This window comes from Brachionichthys hirsutus, chromosome 13, assembly GCF_040956055.1.
Source record: "Brachionichthys hirsutus isolate HB-005 chromosome 13, CSIRO-AGI_Bhir_v1, whole genome shotgun sequence".
NCBI classification, from domain to species: Eukaryota; Metazoa; Chordata; class Actinopteri; order Lophiiformes; family Brachionichthyidae; genus Brachionichthys; species Brachionichthys hirsutus.
The window spans coordinates 5,000,946-5,020,444 of NC_090909.1; positions in this window are offsets into that span (position 1 = coordinate 5,000,946).

A 19,499-nucleotide genomic window follows, 5' to 3' on the forward strand; every position below is an offset into this window, starting at 1 on the left:
AATATATTTATTTTTATAGGATTTTGTCATTTCAACAGTCGGCACCTTGGCATTAGATTTCCTCTTCCTTTGTTTAAGCACTTTGTTTTCTTTTTAAATCTGCAGATAACTCATTCAGTGCCAGTCGTTCTGAGTGCACACACACACACACACACTCAGTTTCTTTTTTTTCCATTCACATTTTTCCATTCTTTAGTTATTGGTAGTCTCACATTGGCTGGTTTCACCAAAAATGCCAGTTTGTGACCAAAAGACAGAGAAAATAATAATTTTGTAAAAATAAAACAAACAAACAAACATGTCAAACAGAACATTGACTTTGACTCGAACTTCTTTTTTTTTTTTGCTTTCGTGACACCGCCAATATCCCAACATTGATTTTGTTCTTTCACGGAACAAAAACAACACTGAGAAAAGGGTTAGGGTTAGGGTTAAATAAAAATTTAATTATGAATGAATGAATATGTTCAACATCTGCATTTGATAAAAATGTTGTTGTTTTTAACTGCCAGAGCTGTGATGAATCTGTCGAGCTCTTCAGCAGATCTCGAGGGATTGCAGTGTGGGAGTAATTCGGACCTCCTTCAGATCGTCCTCAGTCTTGATGATCCCTGTCGTATTTTTTGGTGATCGCAACACTCTTTCTCTCTGGACTAAAGGTAAATATTCTCTGTACAAGCGTCAGATGCCTGAATTTGTCCAACTTCCAAAGTTTCACTATCATCTCCGTCACTTCCTGTCTTTTCCTCATATAATACATGCCGATCACTCGTCCAAAAACAGCACTGCTGCCACCTACGGGAGACTAGTCGGTCACTACAGTAGTTTTAAAGTCTGATTTGATTTGTTCTATTTAATTTGAATTGATTGCTCCAAATTGTCCATAGGTGTTTGAATGTGTGTGCGTGAGTGGTTGTCTGTCTATGTGTGTCCCCACTATACACTGGTGATGCATCCAGGGTGTACTGTACCCTGCTTCTCTCCCATAGCAAGCTGGGATAGGCTCCAGCAACACCTATGACCCGCAAGCTGGATAAAGCGGCTGAAGACAAGACAATTGAGCTTGTCTATTAATCTCGTCTAATTTATATGTAACCCTGCTCATATTCAAAAGTCACACATACAAAATGTCAATGGACAACATAGACAAAGCAAAGACTTATACTGAAGTTATTTCAGTGAACATTTCGTTTTAATATTCTGTCGCTGGTGACGGCTTCAAAGCATATTTCTTATTCATAATAATGCTGGATCTGCCTTCCTGTAACGCTCCTTATATGCCGCCTACACACTTCTATTCCTGTTCTAGATGGAGGAGCCCTGTGAAGCATTGTGTGACACAGATCCTAGCTGACAGCTTGAAATACCAGATAAAAGTTATTATGCCTTGTATCCTTTGACGAATTCACAGTCCTGTGATGTTAAATGGAGTACCCCTCGTGTACTGCAGACCGGGGAGCAGCAAAATGCGACACACTTCGCCTCAAAGCACCGATCCTGCAGCCATCGCTCGTTTCACGCCACCATCCTTCTTTTTAGTGTCATGTTTGTTTTATTGATTTCACCCAAACAGCTCCTGTAACTTCTTATACTGTAATGTGTTCGCTATGTGATGCCGGAAATCAAAAGCAGTAAAGTGCATAATAGAATTAGAAATTTGTGTTCTTCCAACATGTTTATATCTTTTAACTAAGACATGATTTATGGTTATTTTTAATACTGAAGAAGACATGTAAAGGCATAATGTTTTTAATCAACATACATAATAAATTACATTTTGTCTTTCTCAAATCATAATCATAATGCTTTTGCTGTATTTCATTCAGATGCAAGGATGCAAATCCAAAAGTTGTCAAGGTCATGCCTTGTCTCAACTGCTCCATTATGAATGTCCCAAGATAAATTATTATCAAACATTATTAAATGATCATTTCACTAATATATTGCTTGTTTGTTGGTGCATTTGTTTGTATTTCATTTCCACAAAATCCCCTCACTGACATGTTTAGCATGTGCATGGTGCAGGCAACGACCTCCACCCATCCATCAATCTACATTTCATCAGACATGAATTCTAAAACCACTTTCATGTTAGCTCCGACTGTGAGACACCTCATTGATCGGTGCTGGTGTAAATCCAGAATCTGTTGACAGAAGGTGAGCTCAATGTTCTGGGACTGTTAGGTGGTATGTGTGTGTGAATTATTACACTTTCACTGAACACAAGGGGTTAACATAAATCATTCACAGAATGTCTACACGTGACTAGGGTGATAGTGAGTAGTTTATCTAATATCTATCTATAATAGTGACAGGTACGTTATTCTGCTTTGGCATTTAAAATTACTGGATCGGGAATCAGTTTTATTTGTTCAGCCTAAATGTTACTCTATCTCTGAGTCTCATTAATCTAACCTATTATTAACTAGATGAGTTGCTAGTTTTCTAGGTTGGAAGTATCCACTTATTTAGGTGCACCTTCGTGGTATCCACATGTAACTAAGACAAACCCAGGTAAGTCCTTCACAGTGTGGTGGTACGGGTGCTGCGTGTGTTTACGCGAAGCTTTTCTCCAATCGGAGCTAAGTGTTGATCAATGCAGCCAACAAGGAAGGTTAGAGAGAGGGGAGCACAAACAGAGGAGAGAAAGGCCATTGTCATCGGTCTTCCATGACGCCAAGGATCTAGATCCACTGGGCTCCCAGGCTAAATTAAAACAACTGCCGTCCCATTGATTCCAGTGCTGACAGGTACCATACATCACCCTACAGCCAGGGAGAGGATGAGAGAAATGCAAAAGGAGGGAAGTGGTAACAGAGAAGCAAAAGAAGACGCCCGGGAAAGAAAATGATTGCCAAAATAACAGGAGAAGAAAATAAGTATGCGGAAAGTAAAACAGAGTGGAAAGATTAGGAAAGGGACGTCTCTGGAAAGGATTTTAAAGGTTGGTGGAAAGAAGAGAGGTAAAAATGAGATGTCAAAAGCGTTCTAAGCAATTGTCCACAGATGTGAATTTATTTAATATGCAAGACTGATGATTACTACGAAGCAGAGATAAGTTTTTGGAGATGGAGAAGAGACAATACTTGGACTTTTCAGCAGTTTATGGTGCTTATTTGACGAAGCATCTTGAAATGGCTGCTAATAGAAAAGGAAAAGATAACCGAATTTAGGAAAAGTATTTTTCTTATAATCCATGACTTTACCGCTTAACACAGAAGAAAGATTTCAGTTTCTTTTTTTCTTTTTTTTAAAGATTGTAAATTTTTGCTCCTAACGCCTCTGGGGCAAAAGATGAAATAATGAGAATGTATTTTCGAGACTGACGAGACAAAGTCGTATTGAATTAAGATTGCAATGGGAGAAACAATATATGAGTTTGTTTACGTCTTGCTTATTGCTATAAAAATCCCCCAAGGACCACTGGGGTGTAAGTAAGATCGCAGTTCTGTTTTTTATTGATATCACTTCATTCTCAGCTGTTCTTTCAAAAGTAAATAAAGACTAAGAGCATTAGACCCGACTTAGAATGTGAAGGAAACTGATTGAGACGTTTATTGTGTATGTATGCATGAAATGTCAATGTGAACAAAGAGATTTTTAAAATCAAAAACATGTTAGTTAAGTGAAAGATTAACTTTGACACCAAAAATTACTTATTGCTTTCCTCCTCTACTTTACATTATTAATATTGGCAGAAACAAAAACAAAAAATTGTTCACAAAATAAACCCATAATTACCAAAGGCTTTAACATGTATTTATTGTTTTTATTCTAAAAAAAAAAATCCCTCCAAGCCTTCAAGACAATCTCATAGTTTAAAAACATTTAATTTGAATTTGAGATTGTTTTCTTTATCATGTAAGGTATTCCGTTAAATATCGTGCCTGTGAAAATCGTGAAAATCCCCCAAAAGTTGCTTGTCAAACCTTTTGGACACATTCAAGAAGAAACTGAGAAGGACAAAGCTGCTGCCGTGTGAAACGTGAATCTCTGGAGGCATGAATGTGTGCAACCCCCCCCAATGAAATGAGATTAAAAAGTCTATATTCTCAGACATTAGCTAAACTCTGCCGTTACTCTTTCACTGTACTGTTTTAACAGAACATCCACCTTCCTTGAAAGGGAGGACTGGAGTGAGATGAGAGCACTTTACAATTTTTGATGCAATTTGATTTTTGCAATTTTTTTCACGCATTTGAAAAAATAAATAACGTAATCTGCTGGACATCGAACTCTGTGCGTGTTACAGTGCTGCTTTAATTTGAGAATAGCCCGGTTGTCAACTTGTCAAAAAAAAAAAATAGGATGAATTTGTTTACCTTCCTTGTTACTGGTATCATTTTGTGATAATTTGTAGTTTAGGCTTAAATCCAGCAATCGTAAATTCAGGCTTAAACCTTTAGTCCTGTGGCATTTTCCGGTGTGATGGAAATGTGCCAATGGCCATCTCTGTGAAAGCATTTCTAAGGTGCTTGGATGGCGCTCCAGGGTGAAACAACAGCACCCCCCTCAACACACACGCACACACACACACACACACACACACACACCTGGTCCTGTTACAGGCAATATGGTAATGTAGGGGATGAATAGTGAGTCTCTGGAAAGAGTTTCCTCTTCTCTCGCTCTCCCTCCCTCCCTGTTTGTGTGTGAGTGTGTGTGTTTGTGGGTGTGTATCCAGCTGCTCTCTTGGCCGCTGTGGTCATCACTGAGCAGTTCCAAGCGTTAGAGCATGAAACACACACCCAGCTGTATTTGCACACCTCCTCTGAGAGATGATGCATGTGCCAATCAGACAAGGAGAACGTGAGAGGGAGAGGGAATTAGGGGGGGCAAAACAAGAGGCAATGCAGGACAGAGGTCACACGTCAAAGGAGGGGAAAGTTCCATCCTCAGTGTAAGTTGAAACCGATTTAAAACTGAGACAATGGCACCAGTAAAGTAAAAAAAAATAATAATAATTATAAGGAGACACAAAAAAACTGCACTCAAATATAATAAATATTAATAATGCATTGGTTTAATATAGCACATTTTTAGACACAATGCTCTGGCGACGCATTCGAGGTCTACCCCCACCTCACGCCCATAGCAAGCTGGGATAGGCTCCAGCAACACCCGTGGCCCGCAAAACAGAAAAGCGGCTGTAGATGAGATGATCGTCTCATCTGCAAGAAAATGGATGGATATATTGTCATGATGAGCATCAAAATAGCATCAACAACTGTATAGGCTGTGTTTGTGTGTGTGTGTGTGTGTGTGTGTGCATGCAGGTAAACGGTAGCTCCTAGATACACTGAGCCTGCCATGTATGTCTGCAAGGCATTTCCTCTCGCTCATATGGCTCCTCATAGTTGCCAGTTATGAAGAAAAGAATGATGCATGAATGAGGGGTTTGGCTGGGGTGAGGTTCAGGTTGTAGGGAGATGGCGCAAAGATTATTCATATGCCAGGAGATAAATGTATTTCCTCTACTTGTCTCATTCCCTGCACTCACTTTCAGCACCTCTTCCATCGTTCCCTCATTTCGTATTCCTCAGTCCAGCCACATTATTCCAGCTCGCTCTCCTCCTCGCCGGCGTTTGGCTGGCTGGCATAAAACGATAGAGCCTTCTGTCACGGTGTTGGGAACACACGGAACATCGCTTGTCTCCTGAAGGACAACAATGGCTGGCACCAAGTGGACGGTACATAGAAAAAGTGAGACATTGTACCTCAACCTACTTCCATCTCTGTCTGAATCCTATTATAGGCAGACAACATTTTACTGAAGGACCAGATATGCTAATTTGCGTAAGTCTCTGCTATTAAAAAGCAAAAAAAAAAAAAGAACTTTGACATTGTTATGTTATTTAAATCCAATATTTAGTTCAGTTTAGTTTGATCCTGAAAACCTTCTCCTAATGAACTGGTTCATTAATTTTCCTGCTAACCAGCTAATTGCTAGTTTTGTTTTACTGGTGTTTTTTTTTGCTTATTGTGCAGAAAGGCTGAATCAAATCACTGAAATGCTCTGTAATTCTCTTCTATGCTGTTTTCTTCCAGATGAAGAGAGCAAGACGCGATTTGTGCCTAAATCTCGATCGACGAGCATTTTTGAGTCTGTTTCTTCTGTATTTCTCACCTATTTAGATGCTTGCGGTAACCGATGCTGGTGCCACTGTGTGTGTGTCAGTCAGGAGTGGCCTATTTAGGGCAGCAAATTCATCATGGCCTGAGAGCTCACATACGGTACATATAATTAGCCCCCAACGCAAATAAGACCCTCTCTGTCCTCATGATTTATTGCTATGTCAAGGGAGAGAAGACATTGGAAGAAGAAGAAGAGGAAATGGAAAAATAAGGAGTACAGGTGAGAACGGGCACTGGGAAATATGAGACATCAACAACAAATCCTCCTGTTAGACAATATTAATAGTGGCAATGTGCAACCTTTTCATTTTTATCCCTCTCAAACTAATACTTTATATTTCTCATTTCAAATTCATATTACGGATATTCAACCATTGTTTCTCCAGATGCCACCCGCGGTGCTTTCTGTAAAATACATCACTGGCCAGTTTCAACCATGGCACCTGCATTGCATGGCTGAGGGTGGATGGGATGGCTGCACGAGTGAAAATGAAAACGGGGAAATGGAGAATGCAAGCGTAACAGTGAAAGATTGATGACGGCCATTGAGAGCAGACGGTGGTTTTATCAGCCTATTATCAACCAAATTGCCCCTACTGAGATGTAGCACATATCTACTCAGTCCTGCACTCTCTCCATCTTCTGTTTCCCTGCTCACTCTCTTTCCAGATCACCGTTCCTGGCCTCACCCATCCTTAACTTAGAAATCAGTCCTAAACCTCTCCTTTAGTATTTATTCACCTCTCACCTCTGCTGCCTTCTCTTCTCATTGACTTTGTGTCTCTTGTTCAGTCGATCCTCTCGCCTATCTTTTTCTCCATTCTTTCTTGTCATTCTTAATTATTGCTCTTGCTACCTCCCTCCCGTCCTCTCTTTCCCTCCCTCCATCCTTCCTTTTGCTGCTGGAGTATTTTCTGTCGACTGTGCTTGCGTTGCCTGCTTTCCCCCTACGGCTTGACTGTATATCTGCCCAATCTCCCATAACCCACGGGAGCTCTTAATAAATGACAGTATGCTCCACCTCCCTACCTTATGCTGCCACAATCGACCTCCCTTTTTCTATATCCTCCTCCTCCTGTGCTCCACCCCCCCATCAGCCACCCACCTTGTTTTCACCCACCCCCTCACACTAGGAAAAGGCAAGGCACCCCAAAGTGCACAGGTTAATGTTCTGGCCGTTTGAGATACTCTTGTGACATTTCAATCTGGCACCTGTTTTTATCGCAGCTGATTTAAGAAGTGCAAGGAGCAGAGGGAGGAGGGAATGGAGGGATGAGAGAGGGAAGGAGATTAGAGGAAGGAAGGAGCCCATGGGACAGTGTAGTTACCCAGAGACTATGGACTCTGTGAGAGGCACAACAGGGACTGAGAACCAGCAGCTACAGATCACTGAACAATTGAAAGCATATGGTCATGTCGCCCCCAAGTGGCAGGTAATATAATTATTCAAGCAGTGACAAGTTGCTGCAGTCAAACAAAACAACATGTGCTTGTCCGGTCCGTGAAAAAAAGTATAGGAAATATGTAACGGCTTGAAAGAGCATGCGCTCTAAGGACAATATAGTGTGGGGACTCCTTGGTGTCCATCACAACCATTGAATGCTTGACAGCTGCAGTGATTTGGTTAGATTGTTGCAGAGATGCAATCACAGAAGGAAGGAGAGAATGGCATGTGAGGAAAGTAGCAAGTGGTGTAGCAAGGCCATGTGAGGACAAATGCGGAGCAGTGGCAGGAACACAGCTAAGGTTGAGTTAGAGGAAAACAAAGGATGCCTACAGAGAAATAGCAGGGAGAAAAGTGCTGGCAAATAAGAGCGAGGGGAATAGATATGACAGACTAAGTGAATTAAGAGAAACTGGGCTCTCGATGAGCTGCAGGGGATGGAAGGAGGAAGGATGGATGGGTGGTGGTGGGGAAGGTGGTTAGATAAGGCGATTGCTATACACCATACTGTCAGCTCGCGCGTTCTCCTAAGTTTTATTTGATATGAATTCAATACGCGACGGGCCAATCTCTGTCCCAAGTGTAATTACTGGCAGAGCAGCAGAGGCATTGTGAGCTTCACCACCACCTAAATGCCCCCTGCTCTATTCCAGGTCGGCGCTGATCTTGTCTTAGAATGTCAATTATCGTCTTAAACACTGTCTGAGGAGAAATGGATGGAGAAGGAGGGATGGGGTTGATATTGTTAAAAAAAAAAAAAGAAATAGCAAGTTAGCATCGAAATATCTGCCCACTTCAGTAAAATTAAGTGGACAAAAGATAAGGCTAGAAGATTGAATACTAACAAGTTAGTTCAATATGTTCAATATGAGATCGATGTCAAGGGAGCAATGAATGCTTTATTTCATTCTAACATTGAGATTTGCTTTTGCATGAATCTCATCCAATGCCAATCTTCAGTTCAAAATACAAAGGATGGTGATATTGAAACAGTCAATAGGTGTGCACTGTTTTAAATGTTCATTTACTCAGTTCCGGTTGTGAATTACAGAAGGAAACAGTGACCAGTGACCTCTGTCTGCAGGTACAGACAGAAGTTTGGCTGCTTCCAGGATGGAAAGCCACTTCCTGAGCATATCTACTTATTGATGCCAACGTTGTTACCACAGCAGCCCATGCAAATACGTTGTTTATGTCTGGATGCACAAATCCCATCTGATTATTTGAAAATAACACCCCAGGCAAACATGACTTTCAGAAGATCGTCTTAAAGAAGGTTGAAGCTAAACACAGTAGTTTTATCTAATCCATATGTATAATGTGTGCCGAACCACGGACATCTTGCAATGAGAGACGGAAAGTGTCTGATGCTGTTTTTGAACGTACACCACAGAGAAGAACACAACAAATCTGAGACTATGTTCTGAATCTTTCATAATCAAAGTATTTTCCATGCTTCTATCTTCTCTCTCTTCTTTAGGCGTGTCCTCTACCCTAGACTGCATGGAATATAGTCAGTACTTATTCCATTCTTCTGTCACCATCTTCCACCAGTATGATTACTTATTATTATTTTTTAATGATTTTCATTTCACCTCACCATATCTATTCATTTCCATTCTCTAATTCAATCAATTCCCATTCACTCCTTCCACAAATGCTTACCATTCATTGCAATGACAAAGCTGACTTATTCTGCTGGGCCTGTCAGCCTTGGTGTGTTCTTCAAAATTTATACTGATTACACAAACTTTGCATTGAATGCATCACATTCTGATGATCTCTCTTCACTCATACATGCATATATCAGAAATTGTTGAAATACTTTTTTCCAGTAACACCAAATCTAATGAAGGCCATTTCCTTTTTGCCCACACTATAAATGGGAGTAAAATACATGATCTTTGCAAGTGGGAGTGGTCTGCCCTTGATCTGCTCTCAGAACCTGGTAAACATCATGAAACATTTAAGGGAGGCAGAGCAGCCTTCTCTTTAATTCACACTGGCAACCCAGAGCTTCTCCCACAGCTCAGCCCAGCAGAGCAGTTTGTGTGTATACATGTTCTGGATATGCTTCTGTTTAAGCAGGATGTTTAATGTTGGCACAAAGATTATTGTGTATTTGCACACTTTTGTGTGTGATAGATCTGAGTGATCCGACGTGATTTCCTTCACATAAGTCAGCGATCTCAGTTTGAGAAAATAACATGCTAGCATATGCAGACTATATTGTCTTATGGGAGTAGATTAACATATTTTGCAAGCAGCTCAGAGGGAATGAACAGATTAGAATCACATTGTGCTTAGCTAGAGGACGGGGTCAACATGCTTTACAGAATAAAACACTCTTTGCCCATTTCTTCTGACTTCGACAAAAGAGACTCAACATTTGTTTTTATGTGTAAAACCAGATTGCCCCCCCCCCCCCCATTTAAATCTTTGAAATGTGCGGGGCGTCACATTAAATTACACCATTCCTTGGTTTGTTTTGTAGTAATTCCAGACACGTTTTTCCCCAGTCCCCCAAACATCAGATTTTGTTGTTCGTTTTTTCTCAAAAATCAATAAGTTGATTACGTAGACGTAAAGGTTTTTTGATGGCCACATTCCGCTTTTTTTCACGGCGAAATGTCCATTAAAATCAATGAATATTAACTTCAGGGGTGCAATCTCTTACTCCCTTTAATAAAATGTAGCAAACAGAACAGCTGATCAGGAATATGACACATAATTAGCTGTGCCGCTTGGACCACCTTCGTGCAGTAGTATACTGAGGCTCAAACTGCATTCCGCTCCTTGCCCCCCCCCCCAAACCCCCATCCTTCACTCATCCCCGTCGACTTCATCACAGATCTTCCTCGCTGTTCCTTTGTGTTTTGCTCTCCGTCTCTTTTCTTCTGTTTAGCTTGTTTGGATTTCGTGCCGAGATCACAAACCGAGAAAATCCCTTCAAGTGTGCCACACAAAGGACGTACGCATCCATGGGCGCACCGAGACGCGCAGTCCTCAGATGAAAACAACAAGCAAAGCATGAGTGGGTGAGCTCCTGCAATTATAATAGGACTCTTTGTTTTGTGTTGACTCCCATGTGATGTGGTAAGTTATTTATTCAGTAAATAAAGTGTAAGTGTGCATATAAGGGCCTGGGTTGATCAATAATGCAAAGTCTCTTTTGAGACTGTTTGAACTGAAAATTTGAACATCTGGATGAGATATATCATTGTTATTGAAACATCTGCTTCGCTGTGTATCGGTGGCCCATTGCAGATGTTCTGTGTGGTCTTTGGTGTAAATCTCAGCATGGCAGCTACTTACACTACGATCAATATTACTAGGCCCTGTTAGGAGGGAATCGATCAGCTTAGGCCTTGATGTGGTACAGTCACTTTCTCTGTCTTTTTCTCTTTTGCCGTCTGTTTTACTATCTTTGCACTTTCTCTGTTCCCTGTCTCACTGTCACACCATCATTGATCTCAAACAAAGATAGCGAGCATATCTTCTTCGTAGGGGCGAAGAGGTCAACGCTAAACCCACTGTGGCTCTTGATGACTGAGACAATGAGTGGAGTATAACAGGACTTTTGATTTGAAATAATCTGCATGATCAGATTCACTGACCATCTTTTTTCATTGAAACAAGGTTCTGTATGTCCCCAACACCATGAAGACCTCAAATGTAAAATGTATTATGCCAACCTCACTGCTGGCTTCCCCCACAGTGGGTATTATTTAATTTAAACTAATTGCAAGGACCACTGATGCATATAAGAGAGACAGGTTATATGAGAGATTGCACACTGACAGTTGCCAAATTAAATTCACTCTCCTGCTGCTGCTTCATGCCTGCACATTGATGAAAATCAGCCACATTCTCCAGCACCTGATGTGTTCCAACAAGATGAGGAGTGAGGGGTTTTTTAAGATTGGAAAAAATCCACAAGAGGTAGCTGAATGTGCAACATGACAGCAATTTTTAAAGTAATTATAAAAGTGACTTTTCTGATTACTTGTTCAAAAGTGAAACTTTTGACTGAGTTTCCCCTGTGAATCATGAATCAACATTGCTGCAGTATGTAAGGCATTTATTTAAGAAAGCAAGTATGTGTTTAGAGCCAACACAAGTACCATTACCACAACTAATTCTGCTGTGTTTATGCCTCATGACGTCCAAATTCAAACTACAAACGGGCTACAAATCTGGACTGTCTTTGTCTCCATTGCAAAGAGCAAAAGATGCATTTGCTCATGCCACAGTAAGAGCTCCAGTTATGACTCAACATTTTGTGAGGTCATGCAACAAGTAGTCCAGGAAAAAAAGAAAATCTCCTGTGACCTTCTGAGGTTTTATTTTGCTGTTTTACTGAATGGAAAAATGAGCACCATCTATATAGGATACAAATCAAACGTCAATAGATGAATAAATGCATCTGTCGACACTAGCCAACAATAATGACTCACATTATAATAGTGCTGTACTCACAACCCGAGACAAAGTTCTCTTTCTGTTCTGTTCCAACGAGTGCTTGGACCTTTATTTTTGTACCGAGCTGCGAGTATAGTCAAACCACTGCCAAGTACTCAGAGGTACTATAAATTAGCTCATCAAGTGCAGAAAATGCTGGAGGACTATGTTGGTGCTTCTGAATTGCTTTTTTTCCTTCTTCTAACCTTCAAGGCTTTTGACATGTGCTGAAAACTTTATTTAATTACATACAAGCTTTTATTTTGATATTCTTGGCAACTTGTTTTCCAATTCTTTGGATTGTATTTTCTGAGAAAATCAAGTTATTAGGTAGAAGAATACTGGAGTAGTCGGAACTAATACATTATTGTGCCGACTGGAATCCAAACTCCAGTCATGGCCATTCATCTAATATGAGCAATAAGTGTATTGGAGATTTGCTGCTCACGTTTCATCATTAAAATATGAAGAAGAAGGTTTGGTATGAATGAATATAAACTACAACCGTGCAGAGGATATCAAAAGTGAGAAGAAGAACTCGAAGAGTAATTCAGGAGATCGGCAGAAGGAAACAGAGATGGACAATCAATGGAGGACGGAAACATCCAGACTTAAATAGAGGTAAATAGTTAATGACAAGGAAGAGGAAATGATAGGAGGCTGGTGTAAACAGTCAAACAATTACACAGCAGGCAGGAAAGGTGGAAGCACAGTGGAACAGACATGAAACAAGTCGTCAGATACAAGTGATCATAAAGCTACATATTTAACCAGGAAATAAGCAGCCAAACATTACAGTAAATTAACAACAGGAACACAGAACTCAGAACTGTAACAGATGGTTCACCGGATAAATGTATGAGTGAACTGCATGTCGCACGGTGCTGAGAGTGAAGAAGTTAATTCTTGTTTTCTTGCTTGCAATCATCTGTGTACTTCAACTTTAAAAGCCTGAGGCAGAGGCAGGATAATGCCTGAGCGCTCTCCGTCTGAGGGCTCCGCTTGTCAATGTTGCTGCAAATTTAATCAATGCAATTAAAGCATCACAGCTTCCCTTTAGTTAGTTTAGTTCATTTTGGCAATTATTTGCCTGTAAAAGGAAAAGAGAGGTGAGGAAAACATGGTTTGATTGTCTTTCCAGTCTCAAATCAACTCAGTTATGGCCTGACATACAGCACTGCAAAATATAATAATAATAATAAAACAAAATGTAGCAAGGTTTACTGACAACAGCAAACAGCTAGTGTGTGGCAAGTAGTTTACTTCTCAACACGCTTTCCAATAAACTGTGACACATAAAACATGTAACTGATACATTCTGCGTTACAGCACACTCTTGTTTTCATGGCAGTTATTAATACAGAATGCACCTGCAGACATGTTTTAGCTTTGTTTAGAATAGAATAGAATAGAATAGAATAGAATAGAAAGCCTTTATTGTCTTTGTACTGCTGGCGTAGAATGTGGCCATTATCGGTCCTGTTTTGTAGCCCATCACACTCTGAAGGAAACTTTTGCGCTTGTGAAAGATCCATTATTAAGGTGGACAAAGTGGGTGAGCCCGCTGCCATCAATGCTTTGTATCAGCTGACACTCCTGATAGATACAAAACGAACTGGTTTTAATGATCTCTGAAAATATTAGGTACTGAAGCCAATTAGCCGTGGATGCGGTGGATTGCTGTTGAGCTAATAAGCCTGGATGGGCGCTGTCTGAGCTGTATGTTAATGAGCCAATGCTTTCATTTAACCCGCCACTATCGGCTGTCAGGAGAATCCTGAAATCCTGTTGTTCTATGCTTCCTTGGTGTTCGATCGGCCTGCAAGCCACCAGCCCAGGGCAGATTTACAATTTCACTTTGCTTTTTGGAGATGTAATCGAGGAGTAAACCTTTTAAGTCGCAAATCAGACTCGCAAGCGTATGGAATACATGATGCCGTGGTTACTGTACAATGCAGATATTGCTATTATACTGTAGTTTTTATCATAAACACCTTTTGAGTGTGTGTGAATGCAAACACTCAAAGGGTCTGGGAATGTGTAGCATGAGGCGTGCTAATATAGCATGAGTCATAATCCTGCTGTGGTGCGTTTTTCCTATGAGCTTCATGACCTGCTGTGCAGCCACTCGAGGACATCGAGGCTTCTGTTTCATCGTCATGTTTTCATTTAACTCCACTTTTCATGGTAGCGTAGTTTGCCTCTTTTGGTGTAAGTTTTTTTTGCGTACATATTTGCCAGGGAACACTATAAACAGAGAGGAAGGTCCACATATGTCTCTAGATTTAGATTTAGATCTAGAGCAGGACTTCCCTTGCTGCTCATCCTAGATGGGGAATCATTAGACTAAAATCTCAAAGGGAACAAATCAGTCAATGCGGGGAAACAATGCCAGTCCTCTGATTCGTTGTCAGTATTGTTAGTGTAGGCCAGCGGCGTTTCTAAATAAACAGACTAAGCTTTTGGAGAAATGGAACCTGATGCCTCAATGTGGTGAACAGTATTATTGTTCAGTCCTCTGACTACATCGTGCTGCCAAGCAGAAGATAAATATTCCTTAAACTCATCGATGGGGGATGTTTCTCTTCCAAACCAGGAGCTTTCCATGTGCACCTTGCAGATCAAACGATACCCTTCTAATTGTGTCAGCCCACACCGACCCGTAGCTGTGCTCTGTCTGAGATGCCCTGATCTGATCTGAATAGGGTTCAGTTCGAACAGAATTGTTACAGTAACTAATAAAATAAGTATTTTATTATAATCATTTATCATTTGTCTGTTTTGTTTCGACTAGCTGAATTATATAGTCGACTTAACAACTAGAAAACATCTGGTTAGTCTCAGGTGTGATTTATGTTTAGAGAGAATAAAAATATTTCAGAGTAAAAATATTGAAGACAAACGGTACTGTGTCAGCAGCTTAGCATCATCGGTGTAAACGCCAGCCTCACAGGTGCCGACAATCAAGCCTAGTCTACTTTTAGGCTCCTACTTGCAAAGTAAATGGAAAAGCAGCTGAATTTAATTACTATGATCAATTAAAAAATATATATGTATTAAATAAGATCGTATTTTCTCATGTATACTGATGGCAAATTCGTTCAGCTGCCCTTGTAACTATGATATATATATAGGTAATAAGAATAAGCCTGTTTTTGACAGCACAATGTTGCCACAGTGTTGTAGCGACTCGGGTCCAGGCTTGTTGGCCTCTGCAGAGGTATGAGGAGGTAAAAATCTGGACTGCGTACAATTACAGATATTAAACACACAAAACAAAATATGACAAGAGATTGTCCAAACACATCTACCCACAGAGAGAAACTTAACATGTCAAAACAGGTACTCAAAAGTTGAGATACGTTGCAGGTGTGGCTCAAAGGAGGAAGTGTTTATGACCAAGCAACTCGCCAATGTTTCTGATTTTGGGAATAATCTGAAGAAGAACGCTCTCTGTGTCACACTTAATGTGGAAAATACATTTGGCAGTCTGCAAGACACTCACTTAGTTTACGCAGCACATTTGGAAAACCTGGCAAAAAAAAGAAAATTCCCATCCTTTCAAAGTCCTGGAGGGGAGAGACCAACCATAAACTTCTCTGTAACGTGGCTCTGAGAGAGGGGAGTAGAACTCGTTCCAGACCCCGATGGAAAACTACTGCTGGAGCGATCATATTTCAACCACCATGTGCCACAAATCTGTGGCTCATCTTCTTTTTTTGTACATCTTTGTATTAATCTTCTCCCTTTCCTTTCCTTTCCTCATCCGCCTGTCACTATATTCCACAGAGAACCCCCCCCCCCCCCCCCCCCCCCCCCTCTATCTGCCTTTCAAACATTTCTTCTGGATGGAAAGATTGAGAGGAACAAATGAAGTGTTCTTGTTGGAATATGTGTCAGTCAGCCATTCTGTACCATATTGTAGGATGTGTCAGGCAAAAAAAGAAAAACGCTCTTGTAACTTATTTCTTGTCGAGCCTTTTATCCTTCTTATTTTCTTTAGGGTTCCCACTCCTGCTCATTAGTATCCTCTATTCTTCTTTTTTTCTTTATTTATTGCTTCAACCGAAATGTCACAACAGGCAAATTAGACTTCGGCGACATATCGTGGTCAGTCTTTAATTTGTGTGCCAATTTAATTTAGCTGAACCAGTGGGAGTGTTCGATTCAGTGCTTGGCAAGCGTACTTTTTTCCATGCCTTATTGCAGTAATAATGCAGACTAGCAATTGGAGGAGCTCTACACACACACACAGCTGAAGCCATGGTTCCATTATGAGTCAACAAGAGCCAGTGTTGGGTATTAAGGGAATTTTCTGGTACACACCAGTGTACCAAGGCTTTTAATGACTTTCAGAACAGGAGCCCTCGCATTAATTCAGTAACGCGTGCCGGACTGTGTTCTGTGTGGCCGCCCCTCCGTAACCATTTGCAGCTTTTCTTTCTTCACTGATTGACTGATTTTTATCGCCACTCATGCTTGAAATAGAATCTACTCTGGTGTCTATAAAGGAGATGCAAAACTCTGTGTGTGTGCAAGTGTGTGTGTGTGTGTGTGTGTGTGCTACATTTTGATCATATGTGTGTAAAGGTTGTGTGACTGCAATTTGAAGTTGCATGCAAAAAAGAAATAACTTTCTTGCTCTGCATTTTTCTGTCTTAATCCACACTAACACCCACAAACCCAACCAGTCTGCACCCTTCCTTCAGTGCCACCTACCTTTCCCATCCCTCATCCTCGTAGCGGAGCACGGGAGCATGCAGTTATAAAAAAAAAAAAAAGAGAGAAACTGAGCCAATAAAGACACTGCCAGCATCTATCCCCTCCCTGCACCTCACAAAATTACTGAAGTAGAGGCAGAGTGGTGGATTTGTTGCGAGAGGGGTTTTGCTGGAGGAGAGGGAGAAATCTTCTTCCAAAATAACTGCATCCATGGAAGGATGAGCTGATGGAGGATAGAATGCAGAATCTGGGTTTTTGCGAGTTGAATGAAGGTGTGTGGGAGTGTGCATGCGGGGGGGGGGGGGAGGACTTGGAGAGCGATGCAATTTGAAATTTGCGTTGAGTTTTGGAAGGATTTAGTGTACACATATGGGGCCCCTCTCCCTTAATGTTCCTTCTTTGCCGAGGGGCACTTGTGAGTCTGTCTGGGCCAGGAATACACACCAGAGGGTTTTTCCAACAGGTTCAACCCTTTCAAGAGCTAAAGTACGAAGTTGCTTTTATAGACTTTCAGATTTGTGTAGACCAGAAAGCTCAAGAGTCCTCTGCTATAAACTGACTGAATTGCCTTTATGCTAATTTATTATCAAGATAAGTTTGAGAGATCTTAAATTTCAGTGCCCTACTTTAATTTGAATGTGGTGTTCTGTGTGCAAATACAGATTCATAAGTAAGGACAGAGTATATTCATTTATAAGTTCCACTGCATGGCCTGATTTTGACATAAAGGAGCTCTGAATCTAATTTTTGGTTTAGTGGATAAAAAAAAAGTCTGAATTTACTTTGAAGATTGGGTGAATTCTTCTCAGCTGTCCCCATCCCAGACAATATCTGACAAGTGTTTATGCAAATCTGTCTACGAGAATAAAAAAGTAAAAAGGTTGCAGGTCTACCCTAAAGACCAATGGTTGAAACATCTTAGGTTTACAGTAAAGACTAAAAACTGTTAAACAAGCCTTATCTTGCAATGTTCCAAAAAGTGAAGAATAAAAAATATTCTGAATCCTGTAAAACACTTTTTAGCCGGATATGCTCCAAAATGTAACCGGTCCTTCCCTGCTCCAAGAAAAATAAAAATCAAGTTTTATCTGTCACGCGTGATGGCATTATTGGTAAAAATGTTTAATAAAAAGTCATCTTAATGAAATATGATGGTGTAGATTACCACCCACCGACAATTTGGAGTGAACCATTCACCTAAATTTCATGTTTTTGGAGGTGGGAGGAAGCCGGAAACATTCCAAGGGAGTGATCACCCTGTAAGTTCAAAGGTTTCTTTCAACATTACCAAACTTACAAATTTAGTGTGAACCTCTTGTCCCTCTCATTTATAAGTCATAGTAGAGTCTCTGCTGGAATTTACTGACATTTTATCAAGCCCCCCCCCCCCGTCTTGATTTGCTGCTTACACTTTTCTTTTCCCGAGCAAAAGGTTGAAGCTAATGATAAAGGAAATGAAAATGGCATGGAAGACGATGACCTCTGAACAGAGGACATAAATAAATATCTTGAAGATGGAAGCGCTGTTCTATGTCTAGAGAGCGAGAGCACAGGGCCGGGGGGGGGGGCAAGCTTAAATCAAATGCCAATGTGATATTTGCTTCCTGAACTATTTACTTACTGAAATATGAGACAACTGTTTTCTGAATGGTCAGGGCCTGAAATCGAGGGCGACTTTCTGGATTGAATGCAATGAACTTGAATGATAAAACCATATGAAAGCTGAGGACCTGGCCTTCGATCAGAGACAAGTATGATGAGTATGTTCATTCATTTTAATGGAGTACATTTTGAATAACACAGCAGCCTTGGTGAGATAACCCTAATTTCTTACCTTCTGTCCTAATACTGTGATTTAATCCAGAGAGAATAGAAATTTACCCTCCAGTATGTCATGAATTAAACAGTGAGAGATTATGAAGGGGGGGGGGGGGTACAGAGACGCCCCAGGCTCGTTTTCCAGTCGTGTGGACAAGGTGATGTCATTACACGTTTCACTGAGGGATCTCCCACTGAGAGGGAGGAAGGGAAAAAAGAGAAGTGGAGCTGGGAAGAGGCAAAGAGGGGAGACACGCAGGGAGGAAAAGGTAAGAAGGAAGGGGGGGAGGGAGGAAGGAGGGAGCTCAGATTGTTCGGTAGGGAGAGAGAGGGGAGACAGAGGGAGAGAGAGACAGGGGAGGGGGAGAGAGAGCGAGAAGGGGAGGGGAAAAGTTGGACGCGGACAATTTTGCCGTAACTTTTTTCTTCTTTTCTGTCTCCGTGGAAGAAGCTTCACGAAAATAAAGTGAAGGGGGGAGAAAATCAAGCCGAGCTGGATCCATCTGGTCCGTGGAAACAGACGCGGATTAATGTGGGCGCGCATTAGTGGATCCATCAGAAGCTGAAGGTACGAGGCTGTTATTGTGGAATTTATTGAACGTGTTGATAAATATTCAAGCGGAAAACATTTGACTTTGTGCTGCCGAATGTTGCAGGAAGGGAAGTCGGCCAACGTGACGCAAGTTTGTAAAGTCAGACTTAATTTCTAAACTTTTTCTGTTGGTTTATCGGAACAATACGCATGAAAGCAACAAATGGTCAAAATGAAAAGCCCAAAGTCAGTGTCGTTTTTACAACTGAGCATCAAAGTACAGTGAAAGTCCTGAAGGAATTATCTCCATGAAATACTTTTCAGAAGATGAAGTACCATGAAGTACCATGAAGTATACCATTTCTCTTGGCATGAAGTGACGTTCAG